Raw genomic sequence first — 19,939 nt, forward strand, 5'->3', positions numbered from 1 at the left:
ACCTGGGGACATTTTAATTTTGGTTCTTGAAAGAAAAAATTAGTTTAAAAAGTTTTTTTGTATATATAATAAATGAAAAAAAGTTAGAGATATCTAAATATCAAAGACATTGCAAAATAACTAAAAAGCAGAAACGAAAGCTCAAGACCTTAAATAATCTACTGTTTATAAACTCTAGTATCTTATCCCCTGTTTTTAGAGATAAAAACTTTAGAGAATCAGTGTCATATTGTTGTCATTCCAGGTTACTATAAAATTACTTCAGTAACCTGTGTGTGTACATTGGTTAGCAATGTATTTTTCACTGTGAATCACAGTCAAAAAACTTTGAGAAATACTTAGATAGCATATATGATACCGAATTTATTTTAATTTTTTTATGCTCTGAGTTCCACGCAGGCTGCCTCTTTTCCTTGTACACATTAGTTCTTTAGATAAATCTCCAACAAACAGTCACATAGAGACAGAGATTGGATTGGTGGTTACCAGAGGGGATGGGGGAAGGGAGGGGGGCAAAAGGGGTGATTAGGCATGTGTGTGGTGATGGATTGTAATTAGTCTTTGGGTGGTGAACATGATGTAATCTATACAGAAATTGAAATATAATGATATACACCTGAAATTTATATAATGTTATAATGTTACCACAATAATAAAAAATAATAATAAAAAAAAAAGGTTTGTTAATCCCATTTGATAAATTTCAGGTTTCTTTTATGTGTTAATGTTCTCCAGAGTTACTTTCTAGCTAGACCTTGGTTTCTTATTCAGCTCCTGTGGTTCTTAACCTTTTTTTGGGGGTCACAGATCCCTTTGAAAATCTGGTAAAACTTATGGATTCTCCATAGAAAATTGCACATATGTACCTTACCCAAACTTCTGTTTACAATTTTAGGAGTTTCATAGGACATCCTCCCCTCAAATCATTTATGGATTCAAGATTAGAGCCCCACCTCTACATGTACGCCCTAACAATTTCATTCATTTTAATTCTTCCAAATACATTTATGATTTCCCAATCCATATCTTCAGTATGATTCTCTCGCCTGAGCACTAGACCTTGATGTCCATTTACTTCCTGGCCATCTGGATGTCCTGTTGCACTACTCTACTTTGTATTTCAAACTTATGAAACTGTGTAGTTCCTGCAACACATTTTTCTGTTCTTCAGTCTCTGACTCCTTGGTTATTTGGCCCTGCTGACCGATACCTTATTCTTTGAGGCCTTCTCCCCTCCTTAGCTTCTGTGATGCTACTCTCCCCTATTTTTCTCTTACCTCTGTGACTACATCTTCTCTTTCTCCTTCCTAGATTCTTCTTTTACCATCTATCCTCTAAATGTCTATTTTCCCAGGATTTTGTGACCATAACCCTCTGAGATCTTTCACTCTCTGCACATTTTTGGGCAAACTTTTTCAAATCCTTGGCTTCAGTTACTTCCTAAATCTTTGAATTCAGCCAAAGTTCACACCTTTATTTCCAAATGCTTATTAGAGATTTCCACTTAGATCAATGGTTCCTAAATACTTGGGGGATTACATACCCCTTTAAGAATCTGATTAAAGGTCTGTCTCTCTCCTCATAAAAGTACACAGGTACACCAAATTTTGCACACTGTTTTAGGGTGTTCCTGGGCCTCCTAGGGCCCCTTCATAGACTCCTTAGAGATCTGTGGTCTTCTAATTAAGAAGTTGTGACCTAAGATGTTCCTGAGCTTCCTTTAATTCAGCATGACCAAAATTGACACCATCATTGCGTCTAACCCATTTTATTCTTATCCCTCTCACTTATGCCTCTAAATCTAATCATTTACCTGTTATTTACTAATTCATTTGTTCTGCAAATATGTGAATACCTGCTTTATATTTAGCACCAGGCTTAAGTGTATAGTGATATACAAAACAGACATAGTTACTCTGTTCTCTCTAAGCTTACACTATGGCATAGTGATTAAAAGCGTGAACTTGGGGTTCAAATTTTGACTTGTTACTGCTTTATGACCTAGAACAAATTACCTAACCTCTCTATACCTCAGTTTTATCTGTGAAATGAGGATAATAGTAGCTCCTGCTTTATTGGTTATTAGGATTAAATTAGTTAATACGTCAAAATGCTTAGTAAATGTTAGCTTTTATTATTTGTGGAGGAGATAGACATTAAATGATCATAGATAAATAATTATACATATTGGTAAGTGTTATGAAGTAACAGGACAGGATACTATGAGAGAGAATTTAGGGTAGGAGGTAAGGATAGCATTGTTGAGGAAGTGGCATTTAGAAAGACCTGAAGGATGAATAGATTTTAACTAGGTGAAGATTTGTGCAGACTGTAAGCATTTTAGGCAAAAAGAAAAGGTGGTGCAGGCCGGCCCCGTGGCTTGGCGGTTAAGTGCGCGCGCTCCGCTGCTGGCGGCCCGGGTTCGGATCCCGGGCGAGCACCGACGCGCCGCTTCTCCGGCCATGCTGAGGCCGTGTCCCACATACAGCAACTAGAATGGATGTGCAACTACGACATACAACTATCTACCGGGGCTTTGGGGGAAAAATAAATAAATAAAATCTTAAAAAAAAAAAAAAAGAAAAGAAAAGGTGGTGCAAAGGCCCTGAGGTAGGAAAGGGTTTGGAGTGTTTGACAAATAGGTCATTGTGCCTGGAATATGGTAAGTTATGGGGAGAATGATGTGACTGCAGAGATCTGTAGGCCATATTAAGGAGTTTGGATTTTATTCTGAATGAAATGAGACGCTAATGGGAGGCTATAAATGGCAGAGATGGCATGAACTGATTTATGTTTAGAAAGGGTCACTTGATGCTGTATGGAAAATAGACTAGAGAAAAGCTATAGTGAATGCCCAGAGATCAAGCTAAGAGTCTTGCAAAGAAAAAAACAAAGTCTATTGCGGTAGTCCAGGTAAGAGCTGTTGGTGTTAAGACTAGTGTGGCAGCTGTGGAGGTGGAATGAAACGTATAGATTTAAAATGTTTTAAATTGAGTGCTTCTGAGTACCAGGTACTACAATAGGAGCTGAGGGTACAACGTAGAGGTTAAAAAGGATACAATTCCTAATTTATAATCTAGTTTGTAGGGGTGGTGGGATGGGGGAGAGAGATAAGACAATGAAAGAATTATACAGATAAATATAAAAATTAGACCTGTGGTAAGTTCTAGTAAGGACAGGTATGTGGTGCTTTGAGAGCATATCATGGTCAGGAAGGTCAGGGGTGTAAACTGAACAGGAAAATTTGGTGATTGACTGGACGTAGGGGGCAGGTGAGGAAGACGAAGGTGTCAAGAATGACTTGGATTTCTGATGTGAGCAACTATGTAGGTGGATATGGAGAGAAATCTGATTGGCTTCTAGTCTTGTTTTCTCCACACCATGTTAACCAGTAGCCAGAAGTAATCTTCTTAAAACATGTGAATCTGAGTATGTCATATATCTTCTTATAATTCCTTGAATGTCTCCTCTTTTTTTTTTTTTTTTTGTGAGGAAGATCGGCCCTGAGCTAACATCCATGCCAATCCTTCTCTTTTTGCTGAGGAAGACTGGCCCTGGGCTAATATCTATGCTGATCTTCCTCCACTTTATATGCAACGCTGCCTCAGCCTGACAAGCGGTGCGTTGGTACGCGCCCGGAATCCGACCCCAGGTCGCCAGCAGCAGAGCGCTTGCACTTAACCGCTACGCCATGGGGCTAGCCCTGGCTCCTCTTTTTCTACAAGATGAATTCTCAACTCTTGCTTGCTAGATACTGTATATAATATGGCTCCCTTTGCCTTTTCTAGTCCTATAGGTACGTTCCTGCACAGGTAATGGGCATTTTTAATTGTAGCCATATTATAGTACTTGTGCTTCCTGAATGTGTTCCCTCTCTTGTTCCTCTGTCTTCACAAAGGCTGCTTTCTGTCTGAAATGCTTTTCTTCTGCACTCACCCTGCCCCTGCTCTTTCATGCCTTGCTAATTTTTACTCATTCTTCACTTTCCCTGGGAATCCTTTTTCTGACCTTCTCAGTCTGATTTAGCTGCCCTTTGTTTGTGCTTCCATTGCACCCTGGACAGACGGCCATAATAATAGCATTCTTTATTTTTTGCTGTTATCATTGCTTATTGGTTATGTGATAATTAGTTGTCTGATAATTGATTGCAAGCTCTTGAGGATAGGAATCATGTCTTTGTGTTCCAAGATCTGTATGTGGTGAATGCTCAATAAATTTTTTTTTTTTTTTTTTGCTGGGAAAGATTCGCCCTGAGCTAACATCCATGCCAGTCTTCCTCCACTTTGTATGTGGGATGCCTCTACAGCATGGCTGATGAGTGGAGTAGGTCCATGCCCAGGATCCGAACCCACAAACCCAGGCCGCCAAAGTAGAGCACAGGGAACTTGAACCACTCTGCCATGGGGCCAGCCCCTCAATAAATGTTTGACTCAAGGAATTAATGAAATACTCTGTTCTTATATATCATGAGCCTTTGCACAACCTGTTCTCTCTGCTTAGAATGCCCTTCCCTCCTTTGCTTTGTCAACTTCTAGACATCTTTATTTAACACCAAGCCTTACTTGATACTTGAATGACAGTTCCTCCTTCCACTGTGCTTCTATACCTTTTCTTTTCTGTACCTCTGATAAATATATGACAGTATGGAGTAATGATCTAAATGTTTGAATGAGTGAATGTATATGTATAATGAGCATCATGGAGTTGCAGATTGGATAAATATTTCCCACATGTCCAACCCCATTTCATAGGGTAGGTTACGTCTACATGGTACTAATCTTACTTGTTGCATTGATCTTTTTTTTTTATTTTACTTTTTTTTTCCCCCCCAAAGGCCCAGTAGATAGTTGTATGTCATAGCTGCACATCCTTCTAGTTGCTGCATGTGGGATGCGGCCTCAGCATAGCCGGAGAAGCGGTGCGTTGGTGCGCGCCCGGGATCCGAACCCGGGCCGCCAGCAGCGGAGCGCGTGCACTTAACCGCTAAGCCACGGGGCTGGCCCTGTTGCATTGATCTTTGAAGTCAGTGTTTTACTCTTATAAAGGCAGCCCTATCTCCAAATTCTGGATAATTTATTGTAGTTCTTTGTTTACTGAATATATAGCTGCTGCCTGCAGTGTTCTCCTTTTCTCTCTCATTAATTTTCCCCTTCAAGACCCAGCTCAAAAGTCCCCTTTTTGTAACCTTTCTAGATTCCTTAGACTGTGTGAGTTCTTAGTTCCTAGAAGGCTTTTTCCAGACTGCCAACGACAGTTTTACAGTGTGATTATCATGTCTCTTCATCTAGAAGTTGAGCTTCATGAGGGGACTTATTTTTATTCATTCCTTTATCCTTGGTTCAGTGCCTAACACATAGTTGGTGCTTAACAAATATTTATTTAACTGATTGTATCCTTATTTATTTTACTTGTGCTTAGATAACCCAGATAATGTTGGGTGGACTAATCCTGGGATGAAAAATATTGGCCCTGTACAATCTCTACAATTCATAATCTCTATGTAGGGAATTTGGATAATGCATTGCATTCAAGTTGCTTGAATAATCTTTATATTCTCTATTTCAATATAGCTTTTTTCTTTCCTTTAACAGGTGTTCCCTGCCCTCCAGTGGTTAGATCACAGCTAACATTTTTAGGAAAGGTAAAGGTTATAAAATTCTTGTACAGTGTCTATTTTTAAGTCATATTTAAAATCCCATTAGGTTTACTTTTCAGATAAAACAAGTCCTCCCCCCACATTTCTTCCCTTATGTCTAATATGACTGAAACCCAGCTTAAACTAAGTGTAGCTTGACCTGACTCTTCCTTTGCCACCATATGTCCCACAGGTTTTCTTAAGTATGCAGTGATTGGGTAGATGGTTCACTCAGTCTGAACTTGGTTCTTGGTTTTACTACATTGTGCTTATGTCACTCTCCCAAGGTTCTAGGATCTTGCCACAGTGCAAAAGCTATCATCCTGTTTTCAGTACTCCCCCCCGGCCCCGCCTCAACAAAACACACACACTCAAAGTAGCTTGCTAATCATTTGGCCATCCTTTAGTCTGGACTGGGGTGTCTCCTGGCTAACATCCTCTTTTCCTCTGTTGTTACTGATGAGGAGAGGCTGACTCTTGACTTCTTGGCAAGGTGACTTAGGCCATATTCCAGGCCTGTTGTATGTTATTTTTGCTCAGAAGACCAAATCTTAGCTATTCAAGGAGCCCACTATATGGCTAGCAGACATTTCTAAATACCTGCTGCAAAGTTTTCAATGGTATATCATGAAATAAGGACAATATAGTAAATTTTTCATCTAGCTAAATGTATTCAAACTAGAAGACTATTCTTCATTATGAGAGGTGTTCTCTCTGGATTTTTGGTCTTAAAATATTCATTATTTTAAGAAAGAATGGGAATAGTAGGGTGGTATACTTTGTAGATAAAAAATTGCTCACCTTATGATGGTCATCTAAATCTTTTTTTTTGGGGAAATGGTACTGGTCTGTGATGTCCTGGTAGTCTAGGAACCACTATGTTGACCACCATAGCTCCTTTCCATGAGGCAGTGGTGCCCTTCATGTAAAGCCTGGCTTCTTTCATATGCATTTGCAGACAATTTTTCAGTGTATTTTTCTGTCATAGGCTGCTTGATTTTTGCCTGATTCCAGCCTTGCAGTTTACTTGCTGTCTCCCAGTCCTCTTCTTTGGCTAGCAGTTCTAGTTTCTGTTTTTATATGTTCTCATGTGTGTTTTAAATCTCTGTACAGTTCTAGGCTTAACTAAGTAAACTTCTTCCTGTTCTTTTATGCTCTCCTGATTAGATAAGATGTTTCTTCTTAGGGCTTAGTAGTAAGTTGAAAATTTTTATTATTTGTGTCTTTTAGACCTATTCTTTTTTATTTTGTAATCCTTCTGAAACTAGCTTTCTGAACTTCCTTTATTTTACTGATTTCTGACATTTTTCCTTTAGATCTTAGTAGAACAAAATCACTGTATCTTTTCATCTTGAAGATACTTACTAATTTTTTCTTGTAGATAAGTATATGCAGATGGCAGTCTCTGTTACCACTTGTTGCTTTCATTACCAGATGGTAAATTATAGAATCATAACATTTCTTCCAATGCAAAGAATCTGTTTGTCTTTGTTGATTTTCTAGGTACTATTCCATTAAAAGTCATTCAGGCAAAAGGCAGTCAATAAGTAATTAGACTTTCCTAGAAAAATATTCTTATCTTTTCAAGAACCTGCCCTGTCAGTAATATTTATCCATTCTTTTAAGGAGAAATAATTTGGGATGAGAATCAATGGTACTAGTTTTTTCTAATTACAACTGTACCCCTTTGGAAAATCTTGGCCAAAGCAGGATGCTTGTTTGCTTATATAATGTGAGTATAGTTAAATGTATTATGACTGTTTTCCAAATCCCAAATTGTTAGACATTAAATCAATATTTGATATTTGGACTTGCCTGGAAAACTGGGACCTATGGTGTAATATTCATTTATTCAACAAATATTGTGTGTCTGCTCTGTTCTAAGCATTGTGCCAGGCAGTGGAATAGAGTGGAGCTAACAGTCTAGTGGGCAAGACAGTCATTAATATAGTTTTAAAAATAATTAAAGTTGTGGTAGGTGCTGTAAAGTAATGCAGGGAACTATGAAAGCATATAACAGGGAGACCTTATCTGATCTTGGGCATTAAGCAAAGTTTCTTGAAGATGCGACATTTAAGCTTAGGGATGAACGCTGAAGAGGAGTTAGGTTTGAGACATCTGGGAAGAACTTGTTAGGCAAAATGTAAGGAACATCTGCTTGAGATATTGGGCAACAAGAGGGAATGGTGTTTCTTAATGAACAGTGATAATGTTTTATCACATTTCTATCTTTTTTTCCTTCCTTAACAGACATTTTCTAAAACATGCTTTTAATCACATTACTATGCTGATTAAGAAACTTTTAAAGCTCTTTATTGGGTAGATTATTAGCTTCTTGAGGGTACGACTCTTGCAACTGTTAATTCCTTAGTCCAAGTTTCAGATATTGGAGCCATTCATACTTTGTCCCTTGACATGAGTTGGTTTTAGTTGCAGTACTAAATGGTAGGCAAGGATGGAGTTGTACATAAGCTAGTATGATTCTCTCTTTTTCCCCTCTACCTAGTACACAAGTTTTTATGGCTAGTGAAAGACTTTTCGTAAAAAAACAAGCCTCTTTTGTAACCTAGTCTGTATGTAGCTGTTATAACGGTCTTTATTGTATTAAGATATTGTAAACAAGACCACAACCCAGGGGTGTTGGGGGTGGTGATGGTCTCATCTGCAGAGTGAGCTCCTTTTCTCTTTTAGTCATTTGAGAGAGGTATGTCTTCAGGAGAAATCGGAACAGAGAAGGTGGAATCTGAATAGATTGGATAAGGAATATAGTTTGTCTTGTTGGTGGGTTCTGTTAAGTTGTGTCAACTCTTTGGGTTCTAGTGTAGACATCTGAACAGTGCATGAGGTATCAGTCTTTCCCCATCAGCATATATACAAGATATTCAAATATTTGTTGAATAGGAAAAATGTGCATGTAAATGGGATAGGGCCTATGTGTTTATAGAGCAATCTTGGATCAAAACTGTTTACTTTCTAGGCCAGATTGTTTATATTGCATGCATTCTCTGTCCCCACCCCCTTAATTAGTAAAATCTCTTTGAAAGTTTAACCAAGGAAAACCAATGGAAAGATTTTTGTGTTAGGCTGGACAATGTGAGCTATGATAACTGAAATGAGAGAATTCCAATAGCAAAGTGAAACTCAGGAGTGTCAACTCTAGCAGTTAGCTTGGCATTTTTAAAACTTAGGTTATTTAAGGATGCCTTTTATTTATTTTTTTTAAAAATATTTTTGAGGAAGATTGGCTCTGATTTAACATCTGTTGCCGGTCTTCTTCCTTTTTTCCTTTTTTCTCCCCAAAGCCCCAGGAGATAGTTGTATGTCATAGTTGCGCATCCTTCTACTTGCTCTATGTGGGACGCCACCTCGGCACGGCTTGGTGAGCGGTGCGTACATCTATGCCTAGGACCCGAACCAGCGAACCCTGGGCTGCTGAAGCAAAGTGCACAAACTTAACCACTACGCCACCGGGCTGGCCCCAAGGATGCCTTTTAAAGGAAGGAGTTCTTATATCTAAAGAATACAACCAAGGACCCCAGTTTGAGAAACATTGCAATAAAAGTTGAATGTAACCATTTGAGAGGTTACTTGAAAAAGCAAACAAAAAAGAAGTGGTTACTTGGTACTAGGTTGATGTTAAACCAAAACTGGGCCACTGAAATGGTGTGGCAGTATTATTTTTTTTAGATTATATAAAAATAACATTTGGGGGGGCTGGCTCGGAGGTGTTAGCAGTTAAGTTTGCCCGCTCAGCTTTGGTGGCCCGGGGTTCACAGGTTCGGATCCCGGGCGCGGACTGACGCACCACTTGTCAAGCCATGCTGTGGTGGCATCCCATATAAAGTAGAGGAAGATGGGCAAATATGTTAGCCCAGGGCCAGTCTTCTTCAGCAAAAAGAGGAGGATTGGCAACGGATGTTAGCTCAGGGCTAATCTTCCTCACAACAAAACAAAACAAAACATTTAGGGGCCGGCCCGGTGGCGTAGTGTTAAGTTTGCCTGCTCTGCTTTGGTGGCCCAGGGTTCGAAGGTTTGGATCCCGGTCATGCACCTACAGACTGCTAATCAAGCCATGCTGTGGCAGGCGTCCCACCTATAAAGTAGAGGTGATGGGCACAGATGTTAGCCCATAGGGTCAATCTTCCTCAGCCAAAAAAAAAAAAAGAGGAGGATTGGCAACAGATGTTAGCTGAGGGCTAATCTTCCTCACCAAAAAACAAAAAGCATTTCTAAGTTCTCAGATTCTTGATAGTACATCTCGGGACCTTTATAGGTTAGGCAGACCCCACTTTGAAAAACCACCGGTAGTTTACCTCTCCCACCAGGAGATCCAGTGCTGAATCTTGAAAATTTGGTGGTGTTTTTTAAAGTATCTGGCATTTCATAATATGTTTGCCTGGTGTAAGGAAAGAGTAACAAAAGAAAATCTTCACTCTCCCTCCCTCCCACGGTGTCTTCACAGATGCTCCAATTAGAGATGTCATTTGTCTTAACTTGTCTCTTTTGGGATGCAACTACTACCACTAGGCATGGTTGTTAACCAGTCATCAGTCATTTACACCTTAGGATCAGATGCTTTAATGCTAAGTCAACACAAGTTTTATGTCAGCCTCAGAAAATGGAAATTTTGTATAAGGAATCCTTAGACCCTTGAGAGGAAAGCATTCTTGGATGAGGTGGGAGATTCTGACAATGCAGCTTGCAGGAAAAAGGTTTTAGGGGTCAGGGAAGAGGAGGAAGGTGTCAAAGAAAATGTTACTTTTCAGTTTTGCCTAGGATCTTGGGTATTATTCATTTGTTGGCCCCTTAATGCTAATGGGGGTTTCAGAGCAACTTCACAAGTCTGTAAACTTGAGCCTACAGATTTTCCATCCCATATTAATTCCAGCATAGTTTCTCCCCATGATGTGGCAACATCCTTTCAGGAAGAGCAGAATGAAGAGAAAGAAGACCCTTCCTAATATGCCTGGAGTCAATCTCAGATCAGTCCTGTTGGATAAGCCTCCTCCTCCTGGCTCCTTCTTTCAACTTCCTCATTCTCCTCCTTCATAGTGTTTTGTATTACGTCACCTAGCATGTAGTAGGTTCTCAGTACTTGCTAATTCTTCTAAGAGAGTGAAAGAAAACAATTTGGAAACATGGACCACAATTTCTGCTCTTTTACTACCTACTTCTATTTTGCCTCTTTTCTCTCTCACTTTGAACAACTCTCCCTTTTTACTGGAGTGTTAGCAGCACAGAAGAAAGAGCGGCTGGAAAGAAAGATACTTTTTGATGTTTGGTTGGGAGAAATACTGTCCGTTAACTTACTTCAGCAACTGCCTGACACATAATAGATATTCGGTAATTTTTTCTTTGCACCTCCTGGCTTAAATCTTGGACAAACCAAAACTGAAAACACAGGATCAAGGAATTAAAGCTCAGATAATACTCTCGTGCAAAATTCTCGTTTCCACGTTTTACTATTTTATCAGGCCATCTTTCATCTTTATATTAGCCAAGTGAGTGGCAACTCTTCTTCCCTTCCCACTCAGCAATGAGGTTTTCGGTCTCCTCCCTACTTTGCTAGTGTTCTTCGGTCGTGGATGTTGCAAAGTCGACCACGCGTCTCTCAAGGTTTTCTTCAAGGTTTCCCGACGTTCTGGCGCTCTCCAAGCCCACAGCACATTGGGGAGGAAGGTCTCGGATTCATTTGACGAGTTTGTGTAGCCGTGGGGGCTGCGGCACCCCATGTGGGTGGGGCTGGGCGCGGCAGGGGCGGGGCCGGCGAGGAGCCCAAGGGAAACGGTGGAAGGCACAATTGAGAAAGCCCGCGGGCAAAGGTTTCCCGGTTTTCGCGAAGGCTTCGTGTGTGAGGCTGTGGGAATTGGGGTGCCTTCCTCCTGCTTTGCCTTTCTTGATTCTGGAAGCTTCAATAGGCTTTTCTCGGTTTCTGGGAGCCGGAAAGGCAGCGGCTTCAGTTCCAGGGGCGGGTCCCAAGGGTCTTGTCGCTGCTCTGGGGTCGTTTGGCCTCCTGTTGTTGGGGGAGGGGCGAGGGAGGTGCTGCTCTCGCCTCCTTTTGCGCTTGCGCGGCGGGTTCCGAGCGGGTAGGAGCGCGTGCGCGGTGACGTGGACGTCCGGTGCGCGCGCAGGCTCTTCAGCTGGAGCGGACACACGGTGTGCGAACCGAACAGAATAACCCGCCCCCAGCGGGATGTGAAGGACTCCGGGTGAGGCCGGCCACGCCCCGCACGGTAACTCTCGGGTCTGGGTGGAGGGCGTCGCTTTAGAACTGGCCCGATTGGAGTTTTTCGAGAGTTTGAAGCTCTTGTGTATTTGAACGGCGTGAGAAGCGTTCTGCTGAGCGATCTTCGCACGCCCTGGCCAGGCCGGGCCTTGCGCGGGGCTGCCTTTGGCGTGCGCTTATGGTCCCTTGAGCGAGGCTGCGCATGTCACCTCGCGCGCGTACCCGGCCTCACTTCCGCGTCGCGCAGCGAACTAACTGGGAACATCGACGCCAGAGAGAGCAGCCACGAGGCGGGCGGGGTGAGAAGCGCCCATGGCGCGGCCCTGCCCTCGCGTTCGTGGGGTTCCACACCGCATGGTACGATTCGCGTGACGACTTCCAGCCGGGCGCGGGGCTTTGGGTCGAGAGCGGTGTTTGTGCGCTTTACATTTTAGAGCCCAGGTCTCGGGGTTCCAAAACTCCGAGGGAAACGGCGCTGACGTCGCTTTTCTGAGGAGCTGTGTGCAGCGTTTTGACACCCGTACAAACATCTCTTTTAGCATGTAATTTCTGGGCAAGTTGTTTGAGGCAGGACCGCGAGTTTAATCAAGAAGGAAAGCGAGGAAGTGAGCTGTATAGCAGTGGGAACTTCGTAAACAAAGGACCGGTGGTTCGTAAGTGCAGAAATGAGGGCGGGGAAAACAGGTGGGAAGAGCAGGTGTTATTTTCTTTTTCCATCTATGGGGCAGCCTTTGGCTAGTTCTCTGGTTATGAGGCTTCCCGCTTCAGTTAAATTGTCAAATAGATCTCTCTGCCCTCAGTGGATAGGTGGGTCTGGGACATTAAACCGCTCCGAGCACCAGGGACCAAAGTTGAGGAATCCGTGTGCGAAGTGTATAGAGAAGTTAGGAATCATTTCAGACTGGGTTGAGAGTGGAAAGTGGTAGTGTCTTGCTGTAAAGATTTTTTCTTTGCCTTCGGAACCCTGGGGATGCCTCCTTCTGGCGAGGGTGGAAGCAGGGAGGGGTGAAGGAGGTCTGAAAGGAGGCAGAACACGTGAGTAACCAAAGTAACCTCTTTGTGAGGGAAGACCACTCTCGCAGGGTTCGCGTCGCCGGAGCAGACACGTGGATCGAGAGAACTCTTGAGCCCACCCGCGCGCCGCCCGTGCGTGTTGTAAAGCTCCCCAGGCTTCTGCGGCGGAGTCTCTGGCAAACACTGCCTGCACTGCCTCTTCTTTTTGGGCACGACGCCGCGGCTAGGCTGCAGGGAAAGTGCCTAGAGGCGGCGTGACGGCTGCTGGGAAGGGGGCTGGCCTGGGAGGGCCGGGTGGCTGGTTCTGTAGTCTCCACGGTAACAGATTGCGTCTGGATCCCGCCGAGCGATCGGCGGGTTCCGGCCGGCTGCACGTGATCTGTCCGGACTCCTCTTCCTTGGAAGAGCTTTCCTTGCGGCATTTTTTCACGTGGTTTTTCGCCACTTGGCGTCTGCAGTTGTAAAAGCTGTGATTGTGGGCCTTTGATAGTCGACGGCGCCTGCTCCTGCCCGGGACTAGCAGGAGACCTTTTCACTTCCGAGGGTCTGGGATCAGCAGTGGTGCTTCTTGCCGCCGTAGGGTTTTGTTTCCAGCGGTTGTGTGGGTTGAGTGGGTTGAGTGGATTGAGTTCACTTAACAGAAAACACATGCTTAGGACTAGAGGAAATTCAGTGCCCTGGATACCTTGCCATGCTTACTCCAAGGCAGGGCGGCTCTTCCATTACCTTGTGTTTCTGCCATAGAAGTTCTTCAGATTCTACTTATGCAACTGCTAGGGACTTGAGAGCTTGCGAACCCCCAAGTTGTAGTTAAGGGAACAGTCCTAGGAATAGAAAATGCTCCTGAAGCCTGCATTAACGAGTGGTATCTGGGGAGAGAAGAGAAGGTGGTGTACTAGCTTAAGGCAAATGCAATTCTGTGCCTTAAAACCTAAAGCATTTCAGATAATATTTTGAAATTTACCTTCTAGGGTTGTAGTGATGATAGAATGCCTAGGATATTGTCTGGTCCGAAGTAAGTGCTTACTCATAGATAGCAAGCACTATTTAATTATTAAAATTAATCTAATACTGATTAAGAACTGATAGTTGGTTTTTTAACTGTCTTTGCTACCATTTGCTGTGGTATTTTCTGATTATATTTATAGCCAAATTCTCTTAAGATGTTTTAAATTTCTGGGCCCACTGTGTATTGATAAATACTGAAATTCGAGTGAACCTATTCTCTTAAAATTTGAGTTTCAAAAGTGTAATTTAACTTCATACGCTTGTAGTGAATTATATCATATTAAGGAACAAGCTAACATCTTGGTGCCTACCATACAGCATTTGTTGTGTGAAAGGTTATGGTTATTTTTAGCAACCTGAGAAACATTCAAAATAGGTCGAGGAGTATTTGAATGTTTTGTGTTTTTAAAGTAATAGCATTGATTTGGAATTTTGATTTGGTGTTTTTTGGGGGAGGGGCGGTACATGAATCATTGAATTAGGTAACTGCCTAGTAAACTAGTGTATTTTGTAAGTTGTATGAGGGTCATTGCTTTAATAATTAAACATTTCCCAAAGAGGTCATTGGTGAAAAGACATTTAGAATAGGGACTCTGAAATTGTAACAGTTTATTTATAATAATTTATAATTTTATAATTTATAATAATTTATAATAATTTATGGAACTTGCTACATTACTTTCCTGTAAAATTTCTCTGTGAAAGCACGTGTGTGTGTATCTGTGTGTCTGTCTGTCTTCTGATGTGACATTTTCAGAATGTTAAAGTATTTCCCATCCACAACTAAACTTATTTTTTTGGCTCGTTATTATAGTTGTTTTATGTAGATAAGTGCTTGATCTTGAAAAGCTGAAGTGAGATTTTTCTGAATCTTAAGTTATATATGTACCAAAACTGGTCTTCCTTAAAGCTTTTAGAGAGCCAAATACAGAGTATTTTTAGAATCTTGCTGGAAGGAGATTTGTTTCTTCATGAGTAGCCTAGCCCTTCCTACAGTACATTTGATTTTTGCAACTGGTTAATGTTGTCTTAGACTTCAGAGTGGTATTTGTGTGTCTGAAACAGCTGAATATGCTGAATTGACTATCATTTGACTAGAAAATCTAATATAATGTCCCAAAAGCATAGGCATATGTTTATAGTGAAGTGGAATCTGTGCCTAAAGATTGATGTGGAATAACAGTTTGGTTCATTGTTCCTAAACCTTTGGCAATATATGGTTCAAGATAGAGATTGTCTGGGTCATAAATTAGATCTTTGGTTTTATGTATTTTGATCAATTCATGAAATAACTTGGAGGATTTTTTGAAAAAAAGACCTTGTACAGATCATAAGCCTGAAAGTTCTAACTTTTTCTTGTCTTCATACACATTTTTACGTTTTGAAAATTATATTAGATACCTCTATACAGCAGAGTTCAATAGGGCAGTCTCACTTTTCTGCACTTAATTTTTTTCTTTTCTTTTCTTTTTGGTGAGGAAGATTTGCCCTGAGCTAACATCTGTTGCCAGTCTTCCTCTTTTTTGGCTTGAGGAAGCTTAGGCCTGAGCTAACATCTGTGCCAGTCTTCCTCTGTTTTGTATGTGGGTCGCTGCCACAGCATGGCTGAGGAGTGGTATTGGTCTGAGTCTGGGATCCGAACTCGTCAATCTGGGTCACTGAAGCAGAGCACCCCGAATTTAACCACTACGCCACGGGTCCACCCCCTGCACTTAATTTTTTTGTTTAGGCAAAAGGAAGAATTTGAAATGTGTCTATATAAAGTTAGCTTAAAATTTACTTCAGTGCAGTCTGTAACACTGGATTTCTGTCAGTTGAATCTTTGACTTTTTTGTAGATTAATTATTTAAAGAGTGATTTTTAAAGCATTGGTTAAAACTTCTTTGCCCTAGTTTTGTCTGTAAAAATCTGAAAACCAAGATTTTAATATTATAGAAGATAACGTTTAAGAAATTCTGAACCATTTATTCATAGATTTGGGATTGCTAAAATTTTTTTTAGGTAGTTCTTTGGCGCGTAAGTCACATTTAAATGCACTTAATAAGAATGTTGTGCATAATTGCTCACGAAAATGGTTGGTGATTTGTAACAAAACTTTGAACTTTATGGAGTAAGTACAGGATTAGGAGTTTGTGTTGTTTTCGTTATACACCACTGCAGAGGTATTAGTTTTTGTGAGTTCTCTAAGCTTTACTATTTTTACCTTTTTCACCTTATTTGTGACTTCTAAGTCTGTTTAGATTTTGTCTTACCCATCTCTGATAGGTGTTGCCTACACTCGTTAGTTTTAGGAAACCAGTAACTTAATTGCCTTAAACATAAGGCAGCTTTTGAAAAGAATCACCCTAAATTGTATCTGTGTCTTAAAAAAACTTCAAATCAGAGGAGAGATTCTTTTTTTACCTTTCCTGGGATTTAGAGCTTTAGTGTTAGGAAGTGGGTTTGTGTTTTTCTATCTAGCCATAATAGGAAACAATAGCCAACCTTTTTTTTTTTTTTTTGTGGGGAGATCAGCCCTGTGCTAACATCTGCCAATCCTCCTCTTTTTTTGCTGAGGAAGACGGGCCCTGGGCTAACATCCGTGCCCATCTTCCTCCACTTTATATGAAACGCCGCCACAGCGTGGCTTGCCAAGCGGTGCGTGGGTGCGCGACCGGCATCCTAACCGGCGAACCCCGGGCCTCTGCAGCAGAGCGCGCACACACACAACCGCTTGCACCACTGGGCTGGCCCCTAGCCAACCTTTTTGAAGTCTTGATTTTTAAAGTATCTGTTATCCTCAGGCTAACAAATATTTTAAGTTTTGGAGCTTTTTAAAAAACTTTACTATTTTGTCATGTGGCCAGTTCCGTAAGAAGAGGTAAAATTCAGATGCTTTTGCTGCTTGTCAGTAGCTCTAATGAAACGTAAAATTAGACTTTTTAATTAAAATGAGGAGCAGCAATAAGTGGCTGAATTTGATTAATCAAAAGTACTGACCCACTTAAACAGGATTAGTGATGTTGCATCTTCCTTTTTTGCGTAAAAGCTATTTGGAGGGCCGACCCCGTGGCTTAGCGGTTAAGTGCGCGCGCTCCGCTGCTGGCGACCCGGGTTCGGATCCCGGGCGCGCACCGACGCACCGCTTCTCCGGCCATGCTGAGGCCGCGTTCTACATACAGCAACTAGAAGGATGTGCAGCTATGACATACAACTATCTACTGGGGCTTTGGGGAAAAAAAGAGGAGGAAGATTGGCAATAGATCAGAGCCAGTCTTCCTCAGCAAAAAGAGGAGGATTAGCATGGATGTTAGCTCAGGGCTGATCTTCCTCACACACAAAAAAAGCTATTTGGAGGTGATAGCTTTATATCTTGTAGAATATTTAGGTAATTTAGCACATCAGTTCAGTTGAATTTAACAATCAGATTTTTTTATAACTTTTTATTGAGATATAGTTTGCATAACATAAAATTGACCATTTTAGAGGATTCATTTAAGTGGTTTTTATACGAATATTTCCATCACCCCAAAGAAACCCCATACCCATTAGCAATTGTCCCAATTATCCCTCTCCCCCTCCCCTGGCAACCACTAATCTACCTTCTATCTATAACGGTTTGCCTATTCTGGACATTTCATATGAATGGAATCATACGACATATGTGGCATTTTTCATTATAACTTTTAAGAATTAACTAATTTAGTTTTAACTTTATTTTTTGAATAGATTGTGTGTTGACGAGATACAAAATTTAGAAAGTGTCAGAGTATGTATTTTCCCAGCCACCCTGTTTTCCCTTGATATAGCCAATACTACTAGTTCCTTTTTTTTCCTCCCTAAAGCCCCAGTACATAGCTGTGTATTACAGTTGTAGAGTTGTAGCTCTTCTATATGGGACGCCACCGCATGGCTTGATGATCGGTGAGTAGATCCGTGCCCGGGATCCGAACTGGCAAACCCCAGGCCGCCAAAGCGGAGCGTGTGAACTTAACTGCTAGCCACCAGGCCGGCCCCTTCTAGTTCCTTTCCTATGTTTACAGATAGTCTATGTCAAACAAATACATACATATTATTTTCTTTCTTTGGCTTTTTTTTTTTAACTAGATAAAGACATGTAGCATAATCTAAAACTCTTATGAACGTTTTGCCCTTAATATATCTTGTAGATAATTTTGTATGAGTCCATGAAGTTTATAATTCTCTTTTGTAGCTGCAGAATATTCCATTCTATGGATGTACCACCATTTATTTAATCAGTCTGTATTGATGAAATTTTTTTCCCCCAGGCTTTTCCTGTTATAAATGGAAATGCAGGGAATAATCTTGTACATATTGTTTATCACGGGAATGTGTTTATGTGTATATATGCATGCATGCGTGTGTGTATTTAAGATAAAGTCCTAGAAGAACTGCTGTTTCATAGGATGTATGAATTTGTACTTTTAAATTTTTTTTTTTTTTTTTTTGCTGAGGCAGATTCGCCCTAAGCTAACGTCTGTGCCAGTCTTCCTCTATTTTGCATGTAGGTCGCTGTCACGCACGGCTGCCAATGAGTAGTGTAAGTCTGCACCCAGGAACTGAACCCAGGCTGCCAAAGCAGAACTCGCTGAACTCAACCACTAGGCCACAGGGCCGGCCCCTGTACTTTTCATATTTTTATATTGCCCTGTATCATAGAGATTCTGTCATCGTATACTCTCAGCAACTGGTTAGATAAGAATGCTGGTTGACCTACACCATTTCCAGCAACCTCTACCAAACTTTGGTTTTTACCAGTTTGATAGGGTAAAAAACAGTTTCTCAGGATGGTTTATTTTTATTTTATTTTATTTTATTTTTTTGAGGAAGATCAGCCCTGAGCTAACATCCATGCTAATCCTCCTCTTTTTGCTGAGGAAGACTGGCTCTGAGCTAACATCTATTGCCAATCCTCCTCCTTTTTTTTTTTTCCCCCAAAGCCCCAGTAGATAGTTGTATGTTATAGTTGCACATCCTTCTAGTTGCTGTATGTGGGACGCGGCCTCAGCATGGCTGGACAAGTGGTGCAGCATGGCCGGACAAGTGGTGCGTCGGTGTGCGCCCGGGATCCGAACCCCGGGTGGCCGGTAGTGGAGCGTGCGCACTTAACTGCTAAGCCATGGGGCTGGCCCTCTCAGCATGGTTTAAATTCACATTTTTCCTATTCTGCGACTGTGTACATTTTCCTAGACATTTGCTCTTTCTGTCCTTTGCCCATTTTTTTATATTAGATTTTTGGCCTTGGTGATTTGTAGGAACACTTTTTTTATTAGGGAAGTGATGATATAAGTTGCAAATACCTTTTCCCAGTTAGTCATTTGTTTTTTGATTTTGCTTGAATGATTTAAAAAAATCATTCTTTGCTTTTCAAATTTAAAAAATTTAGATGATGTTGAATTTATCAAGTGTTTTTGTCTTATTGGCTTCTAGGTTTTGTGTCCTACTTATTATCAAAAAGCTTTTCTGAGGGTTTCTTTAAGAATTAAAAAAAAAAAATACAGTGAGACCTTGGGTGAGGGGAATTTAAATGTTTGATCCCTCTGAAATTTTTTTCAATGAAAAGTGTGAAGTGTAGAGCCAACTATTTCTTTCCCAGTAAGTTCCAGTGGTTTGTCATGGTTTCCTTAAATATATGTACTAACAAGTTAAGATAGCATTTTACTTGTTTATGAATCCATGCCAGAACCATTATAAAGGGCTAATTCTGTACAATGGTAACATGGAAATTTATTTATTTTTATTCATGCCAGGAGAACTTGCTGTGTAACAATCCTTTGGCAATTAATTCATAAAGTATGAGGATCCTTTTTAAATGCAAATAACCTTCCAATTTAATTTCCTTAAGTTTGTATACTTTTATGTAGTTTTTTTAAAACTAATGTACACTTTTGTTTATTTTAATGTGAGATTATAGTGTCTATAGTGAATTATTGGAGGGCTTGGAAATGAGTAATTTAATTAGATTAAGATGAACTATAAAAACATAATTAAATATTCCAGAATGAATATCCTTACAGTGATTGAGAGAAAGGTAGAAGCAAAGTCTTAGAAGAATT

At 40.9% G+C, this 19,939-nt stretch overlaps 1 protein-coding gene across 22 annotated transcripts in view; it reads left to right on the forward strand.

The window, feature by feature from the left end:
* MGA (MAX dimerization protein MGA) overlaps window positions 1–19,939 on the forward strand; it is a 156,877-nt gene that overhangs the window by 40,336 nt on the left and 96,602 nt on the right. For 19 of the 22 annotated variants that reach the window (XM_058541292.1, XM_058541297.1, XM_058541300.1 and 16 more), the window contains exon 1: window positions 11,796–11,868. The exons of 1 other annotated variant lie outside the window; for it this stretch is intronic. The gene's annotated coding sequence lies outside the window, so the exon portion shown is untranslated. 2 more of the 22 variants (XM_058541295.1, XM_058541293.1) reach the window with 2 other exon arrangements.

The sequence above is a fragment of the Diceros bicornis genome, chromosome 5 (genome assembly GCF_020826845.1).
Source record: "Diceros bicornis minor isolate mBicDic1 chromosome 5, mDicBic1.mat.cur, whole genome shotgun sequence".
Classification (NCBI taxonomy): Eukaryota; Metazoa; Chordata; class Mammalia; order Perissodactyla; family Rhinocerotidae; genus Diceros; species Diceros bicornis.